The sequence below is a fragment of the Rhincodon typus genome, chromosome 4 (genome assembly GCF_021869965.1).
Source record: "Rhincodon typus isolate 14 chromosome 4, sRhiTyp1.1, whole genome shotgun sequence".
Classification (NCBI taxonomy): domain Eukaryota; kingdom Metazoa; phylum Chordata; class Chondrichthyes; order Orectolobiformes; family Rhincodontidae; genus Rhincodon; species Rhincodon typus.
Window position 1 is genome coordinate 34750568 of NC_063335.1, and position 13618 is coordinate 34764185.

Sequence of the window (13618 nt, forward strand, 5' to 3'; positions counted from 1 at the left end):
TTACAATTCTGAAGGGGTTGGAATGTATGGAGACCAGCGCGTATATTTGCACAAATCATTGAAGATGGTGGGACAGATTGAGACAGCAGTTAACAAAAGCACAAGCAATACTGGGGATTATTAATAGAGGCTACAGTACAAAAGCAAGGCAGTGGTACATATATAGAAATGTTGGTTCAGGCTCAACTGGAATCCAATTGTAGGCACCACACTTTAGGGAGCATGTGAAAACAAAGAGAGAGCATAGGAAAGATTCACCAGATTGATTTCAAAGATGAGAAGCTTCCATTAGGGAGGATAGATTGCAGAAGTTGGAATGATTTTCTTGGAGAAGAGATTGAGAGGTGATTCAATAGAGATATTCAAAAGCATGAAGGCGGCGCAAAGAAGAGATCAGAGAAACTGTTCCCATTGCCAGAGGGTTCAAGAACCAGAAGGTACTGATTTAAGGCAATTGGTAAAAGAAGCAACAACAACACAAGATGCAATGAGTGGTTAGGACCTGGAATGCACTGCCTGAGAGTACGGTGGAGATAGACTCAATCATGGCTTTCAAAAGAGAATTGGCTCATTATCTGGAGATGCCGGTGTTAAACTGGGGTGGACAAGGTCAAAAATCACACGACGCCAGGTTATAGTCTAACAGGTTTATTTGCAACACAAGCTTGCGTTTTCAAATAAACCTGTTGTACTATAACCTGGTTTTATGTGATTTTCGACCTTGGCTCATTATCCCATGAGAAGGACAACTGATTCCGTAACTCCCATCTACACTGGAATAATAACTGTCTGGTTACCTGACAATCCTCGCCAATACATACACTGTGTAAATAAATGGTTATCAGTGCATCTTAAGCATGAGAGACCTTTACTCTAAGTTAAGAACAAAGTTATGAATGTGAAGGACTCAGAACAATAATAGCCTAGCGAGAAAGTTCAGCCTCTCAGAGAACAAGTGAAGACATCCAACTTTCTAGAGAACCAAGAGAGTACAGAGTTCATGAAAGCACAACCAGCTGGCAAGTGTCCTGTGAGCATAATCCTTAGACTTAGTTGCAACAGTCCAAGGCTTGGTTCGCGCAGAGTTTTCACAAATCAATAGTATTTACAAATAATATATAGGGTACATTTAGACACTGAAGGCCCAAATTTGGAGGTATATTGACAGTTCTGCAGTTTACAGATACTTAGTCATTTTGTAGTCTGATGCTTCTTGACTAGTATGTTGAAGAAAGCTACTCAGTGTGTGTATATTGGGTTTTTCACGTCCCTTGGGACACAGAATCAGGTCAATTTCTGAAAATTCTCCATCACAAATAACTTTTGCTTTTAAATGTTGGCTTCGTTTAAGTTGAATGCATTCTTGCTAAATGAAAGCAAACAGGACTTGACCCCCAAGTCTCTGATGTCTAACTCCTTAGATCATCTGTCACACTTGAGCACTTCTCCTGTTTCTTGCTGAGCCATAAGCTGATGCCTTAACTTTCACTCTCATATTTTAAAGTCAATGCATTCTTGCTGAAGAACTGTTTACATGTTCCTTTATTTTCTGTCAGAGTTGTGTCTACTAACACTCCACTGAAGTGCCTTAGAACAGTTTATGATATTAATTGTACTCCGTAAATACAAGTTAAGCTTGTTGTTGAAAATTATTTCAACCAACTTGAGCTCAGCAAGCTCCATGAACAGCAAGGAGATAAATGACCAAAGAGTCTGCATTTTAATGACTTGGTGGTTAGTTGAAAGCTAAATATTGTCCCATGTCATGAGGAAAGTCACTCTCCCTCTTCCTCAAAATAGCATAATTAAATATTTCATGCCCATCTGACATGTTAGACTGTACTTCAGTTTAATGTCTTATTTGAAAAGTGATCTATTGATGATGAGCACTGCCTCAGTACCAAACTTGAACATGAGCTCAGGTTAGGTTATGAGATCTTGAAATCATTGCTAACTGCCTTATATCGGAGCAGACCAGAGCTGAACAAGAAGTTGCTTGCCCTACTGATGAATTTAGTCTGTGGAGCATATACCTCCACATCTTTGACTCCAGCCAGGCTCAGCAATTGAAACTAAATATTTCAAGGAGTAGTAAGAATAATTTATTATTATATATATTAAGAAAGACACAAGTCTGTTTAGAATTCCAAACACCAGGAGGCCAATGGTGTGAAAGTCATTGCCGTTTGAAAATTCCCTGGCTTCGAGCCTCTCGGTTGTGAAGTATAGACTCTGGTATAGTGATTACATTCACACACCAGCTAAAATACACTGGAGTTAACTTGGCACTTAGAGCAAGGGTAACGCTCCAAGATTGGTCTGAAGTCTCCAGGGACTGAAGATTAATCTCCAGGAAACTGGTGCAAGCAACACCCAGGAGAAGAATTATGGGGGACATAAAAATAAATTGTCAGGGCTTTTTATTTTGTTTCCAATTTCTCTGAATATTTTCGTATATTAGTTAGAGAAATGTTAGTGATGAGGTGGGCAAGTCCACTTTCACTACACTGCTATTAGCAGGGAGTTATGGGATGATTTTGACTCAGAGACATTGAAGGAACAGCGATATACTTCCAAGTCAAGCAGGTGTGAGATTTGGAGGAGTACTTCAAGGTGATACGTTGCCATGCATTTGCTACCCTTGCCCTTATAGGTGGTAAGAGCCATAGATTCGGAAAGAAAAAGAGCAAAGAACTATGGATTTTGGAAATCAGAAACTGAACAGAAATTGCTGGGAGGACTCAGCAGGTCTCACAGCATCTGTGAAAAGAAATCAGAGTTAACATCTTTACTCCAGCAGAATTACACTCAGACATAATCTGTAACCTCACAGCCTGCATATCTTTCACTCCTTGACATTAGAGTCCAGGTTAAAATCAGATCAGCAATGATCTTATTGAATGGCACAGCAGACATGAAGAACCGAATGGCCTACTTTTTTATTCTTGTTAGGATGCTCATTGCAACCTTCAGATGTCAGATCGGCATCTAATTAGCAAATGAAAGACTTGGCATGACGACAACGGACATGTCAGGAAACAGGAGAGTTAGGCCAGCTACCAGAGGTCGAACTTTGTGTCATGAGGCTTCTAGGGCTACATCCAGTGTTAGAATCATAGAATCACAGAATAGCACTGAAGTCTATTCGGCCCATTGTGCTGGTGTCAGTTCTGTGGAAGAGATATTCAAGTTTCCCCCCTGTCCTTTCCATCAAAGCCATACAAAATCTTTTCCCCTTCAAGTATGTATCGGATTCTTCATTGGCATCCCCACTTAGAATGATGTGAAACTACACTATATTAAGCAAGTCAAACCCTGCAATGTGATCCATTATATCTGCCCGGTCACCAGCAGCACAGCCTCAGCGCTAACAAAACTCTCTGCTAATACTCAAAATAACTTTACAAAATAAGGTTTTTTGAAAAACTCATGAGGTTTGATTTATTGTAGGCACATGTACCTAAGTACAGTTAAAAGATTTGTTTTGCAAGCAGTACAAGCAGATCATAGTAACAAGGACATACAGATCATAGGGTGCTTAGACAGAGCAAGGCTTGCAAGGTTATGTTTGAATTTAGGTTTAAAAGTGCAGAATGGTAATAAGAAATGTGAGAATAAAATTGATTGATTGATTGATTGATTGATTTATTGTCATGTGTACCAAAATACAATGAAGAGTTTTGTTGACAAGCAGTACAAGCAGATCATAGTAAGCAAGGATGTACAGATCAAAAAGATTTAGACAGAAGCATACAGGTTACATTGCATAGGGTGTGTGCTAGGCAAGATCAATGTTAGCAAGAGCGGCAATATTTGAGGCTAGAAAATCCATTCATCAATCTAATAATGGCCAGAAAGAAGCTGTTCCTGAACCTGCATGTGTAGGTGTTCAGGCTTCTGTATCTTCTGACTTACAGACGAGGTTGTAGATTACCTGGTCTGGCCTACACGTGACTCCAGACCCACAGCAATGTGATTGACTCTTAACTGCCCTCAGGGCAATTGGGGATGGGCAATAAATGCTGCCTAGCCTGTGACGTCCTCATCCCGTGAATGAATAAGGAAAGAAAAAGGTCATTACCGGGGTGCGATGGGTCTTTGATGATGTTGGCAGACTTTCTGCAGCAGCGGGCTGTGTAAATAGAGTCCATGGATGGAATGTTGGCTTCCGTGATGAGCATGCTAAATTTCCTGATCCACCTGAGGAAAAAGAGGCGTTGTGGTGCCTTCTTGACTGTTGCATCTATGTGGGAAGTCCAGGACACATTATCGGTTATCGTCACTCTGAGGAACTTGATGCTCTCCATCCTCTCAACTTCAGTTCCGTTGATGTGGATGGGGGCGTGTTCTCCTTCTTTCCATCTGAAGTCAATGATCAGTTCTTTAGTTTTACCAACATTGAGAAACAGATTGTTTTCATTGCACCACGTCACCAAGCCCTCTATCTCCCTTCTGTATTTTGCCTCGTTGTTGTTAGGTATCCATTCCACTACAGTGGTGTCATCAGCGAACTTGTAAATGGTGTTCATTTGGAATTTGGCAACACAGTCGGAGGTGTACAGGGAGTACAGTAGGGGGCTGAGGACCCATCCTTGGGGGGCTCCAGTGTTGAGTGTTATTGGTGGAGAAGGTGCAGTTACCTATCCTCACTGATTGCAGCCTATGGGTCAGAAAGATGAGGATCCAGTTGCAGAGGGCAGGGCCGAGACCAAGGTCACACAATTTTGTGATCAGTCTGGAGGGGATAATGGTGTTGAAGGCAGAGCTGTAGTCAATGAGAGGAGTCCGATGTAGGTGTCTTTGTTGTCCAAATGTTCCAGGGATGAGTGCAGGGTTAGGGATATGGCATCTGCTGTGGACCCATTATGTCGGTAGGCAAATTGTAGGGGATTGGGGCAGTCTTGGAGACTGGAGTTGATGTTGGCCAAGACCAGCCTCTCGAACCACCTCATGATTATTGAGGTAAGAGCCACTGGGCGCTAATCATTAAGGCACTTTGCAAGTGCTTTCTTAGGTATGGGAGTGGTGGTGATCTTCTTGAAGTAGGTGGGGGCTTCAGCTTGTAGGAGAAAGAGGTTGAAGATGTCAGTGAATACCTCCGCCAGTTGGTCCGCACAGGATCTGCCGTAGAGAGCTTGCAAAGAGTTGCCCTGTGTTGGCACCATCTTGAATCAGATCTGGAGACCTTAGATTAACTGTAAGAGTATATTTCTTTCATTCATTCCCAAGAAATGGCATCACCAGTAAGGCTGGTGATTCCCTGGTTGTCTTGTCTAATCCTGCCTGGTACAAACAACATCTGTGAGGATGCCTTAAGTGGCAGTAGAGAGTCAGTCAATCATCAGTGTGGGACTGGAATCAAGTACAGGCAATGAATAGGCAAGGCTAAACGATTTCCTTCTCTATACAAGGATGTAGATTTATGATACCATGCATGAATATACATGCTTACAAGGCATGGTAAGAGAGGAATTCTGGAAGCCTACACGTCAGCATCCTCCCAGAATCCTCTAGAGATCCCTGTCCCCAGCTTTCCATCTTATAGTTCCCCAGCCCTGTCCAGACCACTTATGCCTTCTTCCCAAATTCCAAAACCAGGACTACTTTTTCTCCCTTATCCAGTCTCTTTCCTCCCATATATACGACTCTTCTGAAGCCATACTCATTTCAACAATTTCCAGTTTCTCGGCTGAAGCCACCTCCTCATTGCAGTGGTTGGCCTATCCTTCAACACCTCCATCCTCCATCAGGGTGGTCTGAGGGCTCTCTGTTTCTTCCTTAAACAAATGCCTAAACAGTCCCTTCCTCTGCCTGCTTGAGCTTGTTCTCTCATTGAATAATTACTACTTTAAATTGTCTCACTCCCTCCAAACAAAAGGTGTAGCCATGAGTCTCTCATTGGCCATACCTATTTCTGTTATCTCCAGCATGACACCACTGCGAAACATATCTTCCTCTATCCATTCTCTGTCAGTATTCTGAAGGGATCATTTCCTTAGTGACATCCTGGTCTACTCCTTTATCACCCCAACACTTCATCCCCCTCTCATAGCATCTTTCTGTGCAAGGGGAGGCAATGGCCTAGTGGTATTATTGTTGGACTGTTAATCCAGAGACCCAGATAATGTTCTGCGGACCTGGGTTCAAATCCCATCACAGCAGATGGTGGGATTTGAATTCAATTAAATATCTGGAATTAAGAATCTAATGATGACCAAAGACACATCTGGTTCACTAATGTGTGAGGGAAGGAAACTGCCATCCTTACCAGGTCTGGCATACATGTGACTCTGGACCCACAACAATGTGGTTGACCCTTAACTGCCCTCTGGGATGGGTAATGAATGCTGCCTGGTCAGTGACATTATCATCCTGTGAATGAATGAAGAAAAATCATAGGAGATCTACCCTGGTACCTCCTCCTCCCTCATTATATAAGGCCCCAACCATTCCTTCCAGGTGAAGTAGCCTTTACTTATACTTTTGTTAGTGTAGTGTACTATATTCAATGCTCACTATGTGGTCTCTTACCCACTGGGGACAGCATATGAAAATTAGGTGACCAATTGCAGAATACCTCTGCTCAGTCTACAAGTATGGCCCTGACTTCCAGTTGCATGTCATCTTAATGTGCCATCTTGCTGTTATTCTCACAGGACTGTCCTAGTTCTGCTGCAATGTTTCATTGAAGCCCAATACAGGAACAGGCCTCACTTTCCATTTAGACACTTTACAGCCTTCTTCAACATTGAGCTCATTTCAACTTCAGACCATCGTCTGTTCTAAATTTTGGGTACCTGCCTATCTCCACACTCCCAGTGTCTGATTTTCTTGGTTTTGCTTTCAGCAGATCTCCCCTGGATTTTATATTAATACCTGCTCTGAACCAATCTCTTCTCTATAACCATAAAGGTTGTTCTTGTAGAAGGGACACCAAATATAGTGTGTCAAAGTTCACAGACAACACTGAGATGAGTGGTAGAGCAAAGTGTGCAGAGGACACTGAAAGTCCACAGAGAGATATAGTTAGGTTAAGTGAGTGGGCAAGGGTCTGGCTGTTGGAGTACAAAGTTGATAAGTGTGAGGTCATCTATTTTGGTGGAATAACAGAAAACAGACTATTAAATGGCGAAAAATTGCAGCATGCTGCTGTGCAGAAGGACCTGGTTGTCCTTGTGCATGAATCATAAAAAGTTGGTTTGCAGATGCAGCAGGTAATTAAGAAGGCAAATGGAATATTGTCCTTCATTGCTGGAGGGATTGAGTTTAAAAGCAGGAAGGTTATGCAGCAGCTGTATGGGGTGCTGGTGAGGCCACACCTGGAGTACTGTGTACACTTTTGATCTCCTTACTTGAGAAAGGATGTACTTGCACTGGAGAGGGTGCAGTGGAGGTTCACTAGGTTGATTCAGGAATTGAGAGGGTTGACTTATGAGGAGAGATTGAGTAGATTGGGACTATACTCATTGGAATTTCAAAGAATGAGGGGGAATCACATGGAAACATATAAAATTATAATGGGAGTAGATGAGATAGAAGCAGGGAGGTTGCTTCCACTGGTTGGTGAAACTAGAACTAGGAGGCATAGCTTCAAAATAAGGAGCAGCGGATTTAGAACTGAATTGAAGAGGAACTTCTTCACCCAAACAATTGTGAATTTGTGAAATTTCCTGTCCAGTGAAGCAGTTGAAACTACCTCATTGACTGTTTTTAAGGCAAAGATACATAGATTTTTGAACAGTAAAGGAACTAAGGGTTATGGTGAGCAGGCAGGCAAGTGGAGCTGAGTCCACAAAAAGATCAGCCATGATCTTATTGACTGGCGGAGCAGGCTTGAGGGGCCAGGTGGCCTACTCCTGCTCCTGTTTCTTATGCCCTTAAGGTCTTGTGTCCGTGACGCCTCCAATATCCAATCTCCCTCATCTTCTAACCCTTTCTACAGTACAGTGTCTACTTCTCTCATTAGTTAAGATGCTAACAGTTAAGAGACTCAAACTGTCAGCACTATTTCTCTTTTCACATTTGCTGCTAAACCTGCTGAGCTTCTTATTTTTTCTTTACTTCAGATTTCCAGCATCTGCTAAACTTTTCATTTGTTATACTAATGCACATAAAATGACCATGCATACATCTCATTGGCTCTGAAAATCCCATATTCTGTATTCTCTGCAAATTCTCTATGCTCTTCTGTCACAGGACATTCTATTCTAACTCCTGTGCTCCAGATCAGTCTTGTCATTTACCTCATGCAGCTTTTGGTGAATATGATTTCTTCACAGACAATTTCAGCCAAAGACTTATGAAGCACTTCTTTTAAAAAACGAAGTCACTTCTCCCCAGGACTCTGACATCCCACTTGGCCCCTTTTTAAAAAGGTTTTGCAGTTTTTGGTGGGTGAAAGCATTTGAAAGCTTTAAGCTGCCATTGTGTCCCCACAACAGCAAAGATGTTTAAAGAAGAGTCATACATGAGACACAAAAACAAAAAGAGAGATAGCGAAATTCCACTGTAGCCTGAATGACTGGTGCATTCACATTAAATAGAGCAGAACCCCTCTCTTCTGTTCATTCATGGGACATGAATGTTGTTGGCAAAGCCACAATATATTGCCCATCATTTGTTAACATGAGAAGGTGATGAGCTGCCTCCTTGAACCACTGCCATCCTATATCTTTTGTAGAAATTTGATACAACTGAGTGTCATGCTAGCCATTTCAGAGGGCAGTTAAAAATCAAATTTGTTTGTGTGGAACTCAAGTCACATGTTGGCCAGACTGAACAAGAAAGACAAATTTCCCGTGCTAAAGGACATCAGTGATTTTCTTTGTATGACAATCCAAGAGCTTCAGGGTCACTTTTACTGAGACCAAATATATGTTTCAAATTTAAAAAAAACTGAAATCAGATTCTCAAATGGGATCTGGTGGTCCCCAAAGGATTACTAATCTAGATTTATTACTTTGACAATGTAATTGTTTGACTACAATGACCATATCAGCCAGGGGTTAATAGTTCCTTTAGGTTTTGTGGCACAAAGGTAATGTCCCTTGTGATGTAGGGTTGTGACTTATATATATATGTGTGTGTGTGTGTGTGTGTGTGTGTGTGTGTGTGTGTGTGTGTGTGTGTGTGTGTTAATATCATCAATTTTTAACTTTGGATTTTTGAATTTTGGACAAGTAGCATACGGAAATTTCTGAGTATCTGTTTAATAATTAACTTGTGAGTATTTCTGTAGCCGTGATGATTTAGAGTCTTAGAGTCATAGAGGTGTACAGCACAGAAACAGACCCTTCAATCCAACTCATCCATGTCAACCAGATGTCATAAATACATCTAGTCCCATTTGCCAGCATTTGGTCCATATCCCTCTAAACCCTTCCTATTCATATACCCATCCAGATGTCTTTTAAGTAGTGTCATTGTACCAGCCTCCATCACTCCCTCTGGCAGTTCATTCCATTAAGGCACCACTCTCTGCGTGAAAATATTGTCGTTTAGGTCCCTTTTAAATCTTTTCCCTCTCACCTCAAACGTTTGCTCTCTAATTTTGGATTCCCCCACTCTGGGGAAAAGGCTTTGTCTATTTACCTTATCCATGCTCCTCATGATTTTGTAAACGTCTATAAGATCACCCCGCAGCCTTCAAAGCTCCAGGGAAAATAGCCTCAGCCTATTCAGCCTTTCCCTATAGCTCAAACCCTCCAACGCTGGCAACATCTTCATAAATCTTTTCTGAACCATTTCAAGCTTCACAAAATCCTTCCTATAGCAGGGAGACTAGAATTGCATGCAGCGTTCCAAAAGCGGCTTAATCAATGTCCTGTACAGTTGCAACATGACCTCCCAACTCCTATACTCAATGCACTAACAAATAAAGGCAAGTATACCAAATGCCTTCTTCACTATCCGATCTAACCGTGACTCCACCTTTCAGGAGCTATGAACCTGCACTTCAAGGTCTCTTTTTTTAGCAACACTCCCCAGGACCTTACCATTAAGTGTATAAGTTCTGCCCTGATTTCCAAAATACAGCACCTCACATTTATCTAAATTAAATTCCATTTGCCACTCCTCAGCACATTGATCCATCTGATCAAGGTCCCATTGTACTCTGAGGTAACCTTTTTTGCTGTCCACTACACCTCCAATTTCTTTTAAAACAGTTTGCAACAGATAGTCTCCAAGAACTAATAGCTCTTTGCTTACATTGGGAAAGCTTACAGGCAAACAAAGGACATGGTGTAGTGTATTAGAAATTTTGATGGAAGATTCTGGACTATTTTTAAGATAAGAAGAAACACCCAGTGTGTGGAGAGAAAACTTTCAGTTTTGGTTTCAGTTTGGGGCAATTCTGAAAAAGTCTTGGCTGAAGAAAGATATGTAAAATAGTTGTTCCTGAGAACGGGAGAAGATTGCTTAGATTTATTTTTCAAAATTACATCAGTGTTGGGAGTTCAGTAATAGTTCCAGCCCAGAAGTGTTCGGGTTGCAACCCTGAAGAAGTTATTTGAGGCTGAGAAAGTTTAAGCTTCAGTGGAGGCTTCCAGATTCTCCAGACTGGGAGTTATAACCACAATTAGAATAGCTCCTAAAGAGGTGATAGAGAAAGTAACTCCTCTGGTGTGAGTACTGTAAAGGATTAGTTTTAGGATTGATGTTTCTTACAATTAGTGTGTATTGTGCTTCTAAATCTTTAAATCTATATTATATGTAAAAAGCCTGGTTTATTCTATTGTACCTTCATTTCTTTTGCATAATAAACTTCTGTTTTATTGTTAAACCTAAACCTGTAATATTGCATGCTTATATTTTGGTGAAAGAACACATGTTAAAAAATAAATAGAAAAAAACAAAATATGATCTATCAAGCTGGATTTCATTCTGGGATTTGACTTTTCCAGTAATAAAATCAGCTCAGATTTTAAAACCTATCTCCAAGCCAGAAACTTCAGGTTTAAGTTTCAATCCAGGATTTGATAGCCACAGAAGGTGCATTCATAGCACACTCAAACAGGTTCCAATACATGCCATTGGTAGATAGTAACAATGGGAATGATTCCTGGACAGCCAAGTGTTGGGAGGATGCTATAGCCTTTAGAGTTCCAGACTCTAAGCTGCAAGTAAAAGTGCCTCCTTTCACTGCAACTCAAACTTTCTGAGTGAACTTTAACATTCCAACACCACCACATATTTGAGGGGCTGTAGTTGTGGCTCAGTGGTTAAGGTGATCTATTGAACTCCTGCGTGGTCTTACACAACTTCAGATGCTGCTGACTTCATTTCAAATCAACCCTGAATTGAACCAAGTGCAGAATTACTTGATAGCTAAATGGAATAAAAACTTTAAAAGGCCACGTTTTTCTACAAATTTACTGCACAAGAGGCAGTTTCTATGAGTAAAAAGCAAGGGGATCAGAACCATTTGGAAAGCTCGCAAGACCAAGGGGATTCTGATGATCTCTTCCTGTAGCGTGTAATTCTACCACTTTCTATCAGTAAGGTTTTGAACATGGTCCCTGAAACTATTGATGCCGCTACACAAGAAGAACACAGAGGTATAAGCCATGTTCAATACAAGAACGGTTTACATTTATACAGCACTTAACAAGACTTTCAGACATTTCACAGGAGCTTAGCAAAATAACATATAACTCCAAGCCACATAAGGAGATACTAGAACAGGCGACCAAAAGCTTGGTCAAATAAGTAGGTTTTAAGGAGAGTCTTAATAGAGGAAAACAGAGAATCGGGAATTTGTGGAGCAAATTCCAAAGTTCTGGGCCTAACCAGTTCAAGATACTGCAAAGAAGGAAGGAGTTATTAAAACTGGGGTTGCTCAAATAGTCATAATTAGAGGAGTGCAAACCTTTCAGATGGTTGTGGGGCTGGAGGAAATGACCGGGATAGGGAGGATGAAGACATGGAGGAATTTGAAAATATTAATTAGAACTTAATAAATCTTAAACAGGAGCCAATGCAGCTCGGCAAGTACAGAGGTGATGGGTGAACAGGACCTTGTGTGAGTTCGGTTACAGGCACGGAGGTTTAAATGAGTTTAAATACATGGAATGTAAAATGTGGGAGGCCAGCAGGAAAGCATTGGAATGGAATACCACAGGCTGTAAAGTTTGTGCATTCTTGCTAATTAATATGTCCAAAAAATCTAAATATTTCTTTAAAGTTAATAGGTTGCCAGTTACAGATTTTTCCAAGCATGAAGGATTTGATAATATTCAACATAAACAAAGAATCACAGGCTGAGTGCCTGTCCCTGTCGCAGGAACAACAATCAGTGAATGAACGTGGTTCCTTCCAATTAGTCTCTGCTGATTCAACAGAAAATAGTGTTGAAAAATAATAAAGTAAAAATGTCTTTGTTGGGGAGCTGTTGTCAATATGGACATATTCCCACAAACATAATCCCATTATCCACTGTAAATTTTGATACACTCCCCGGACAACTCCTGTAAATATTCATGCTCTCTCAGAGATCCCCTGCAAATACGTACCTCTGTCCCAGGCACCCATTGCATGTGCTGAAAAATTACCTGCCACCATAAACCACACCTCCATCTCCACTAAAGTTACTGACATACACCTAGAGATTGCTTGTAAATTCTGACATATTTTCTGAGGATGCCGTATAAATACAAATGCATCACCCACATGTACCTGTAAATGTTTACCTACAAGTACTAATACATTTGCAGGGATCGTCTGTAAATACTGATACATTCCTTGTGAATTACCTGTAGCTGCTGACACATTCCTAAGAATCACCTGTTAACACTGACATGTTCTCTGGAGACCCCCTGGAGATACTGATACATATGCCTGTTATCCCGTGGAAATACTGACATAGTTCCCAGGCATTTCTTGTTAATACTGACACCCTCCTAGGGACCTCCAATGAATAATGGCACATTGCTGGGGATTGCCTTTGATATATTTCCAAAGAGCAACAGGAGTGCCATTGATGTCAGGGAGACACACGGTGCTTTGGAATGCTGATCTCATGGATCAGAAAATTAATGTTAAATTACACATATGCTGCTTTTATAATATCAATGTTCTAGCCTGATCAGTACTGATGGTTGTACAAGGCTGCAGAATGGGAGTAAGATGCAAAGTCAGATGGTGAAATGCCAATGTGTGTGATATTAGCAATCTATATGAGAAGGGGAACATGTTAGAACTAATTATATTTAAATATTAATCACATCAGTGTAGTTCTAGGTTTAACTATAGTATTTTTGAATTTAGTTTGAGAATTTTCAGTAGTGATTTGCTCGCTCCTACATTGTTCTTAATTCTGAAATACTGCTGTTTACTTTGCCTTTTCATATTACTGAAAGAAGACAAGCTTTCATTCTGCTTCACAAACATGCACATTCTGGAGCCACCAACAACATGATCTTGGTCCCTTTACAAACACTGCTCCAAACTTCTCACTCAGTGTGAGAAAGTGACACTCCAACATGTATGTGCATGCTTATGGGTGTGAATCTGTGTGTGGGTGTGTATGTGGATATATGAGAGAGAGTTTAAGAAAATGAATGTGAGTATGTGTGTTTCGCTGTGTGCATGGGTGCTTGTGTGTGTATGTATGCCTGAT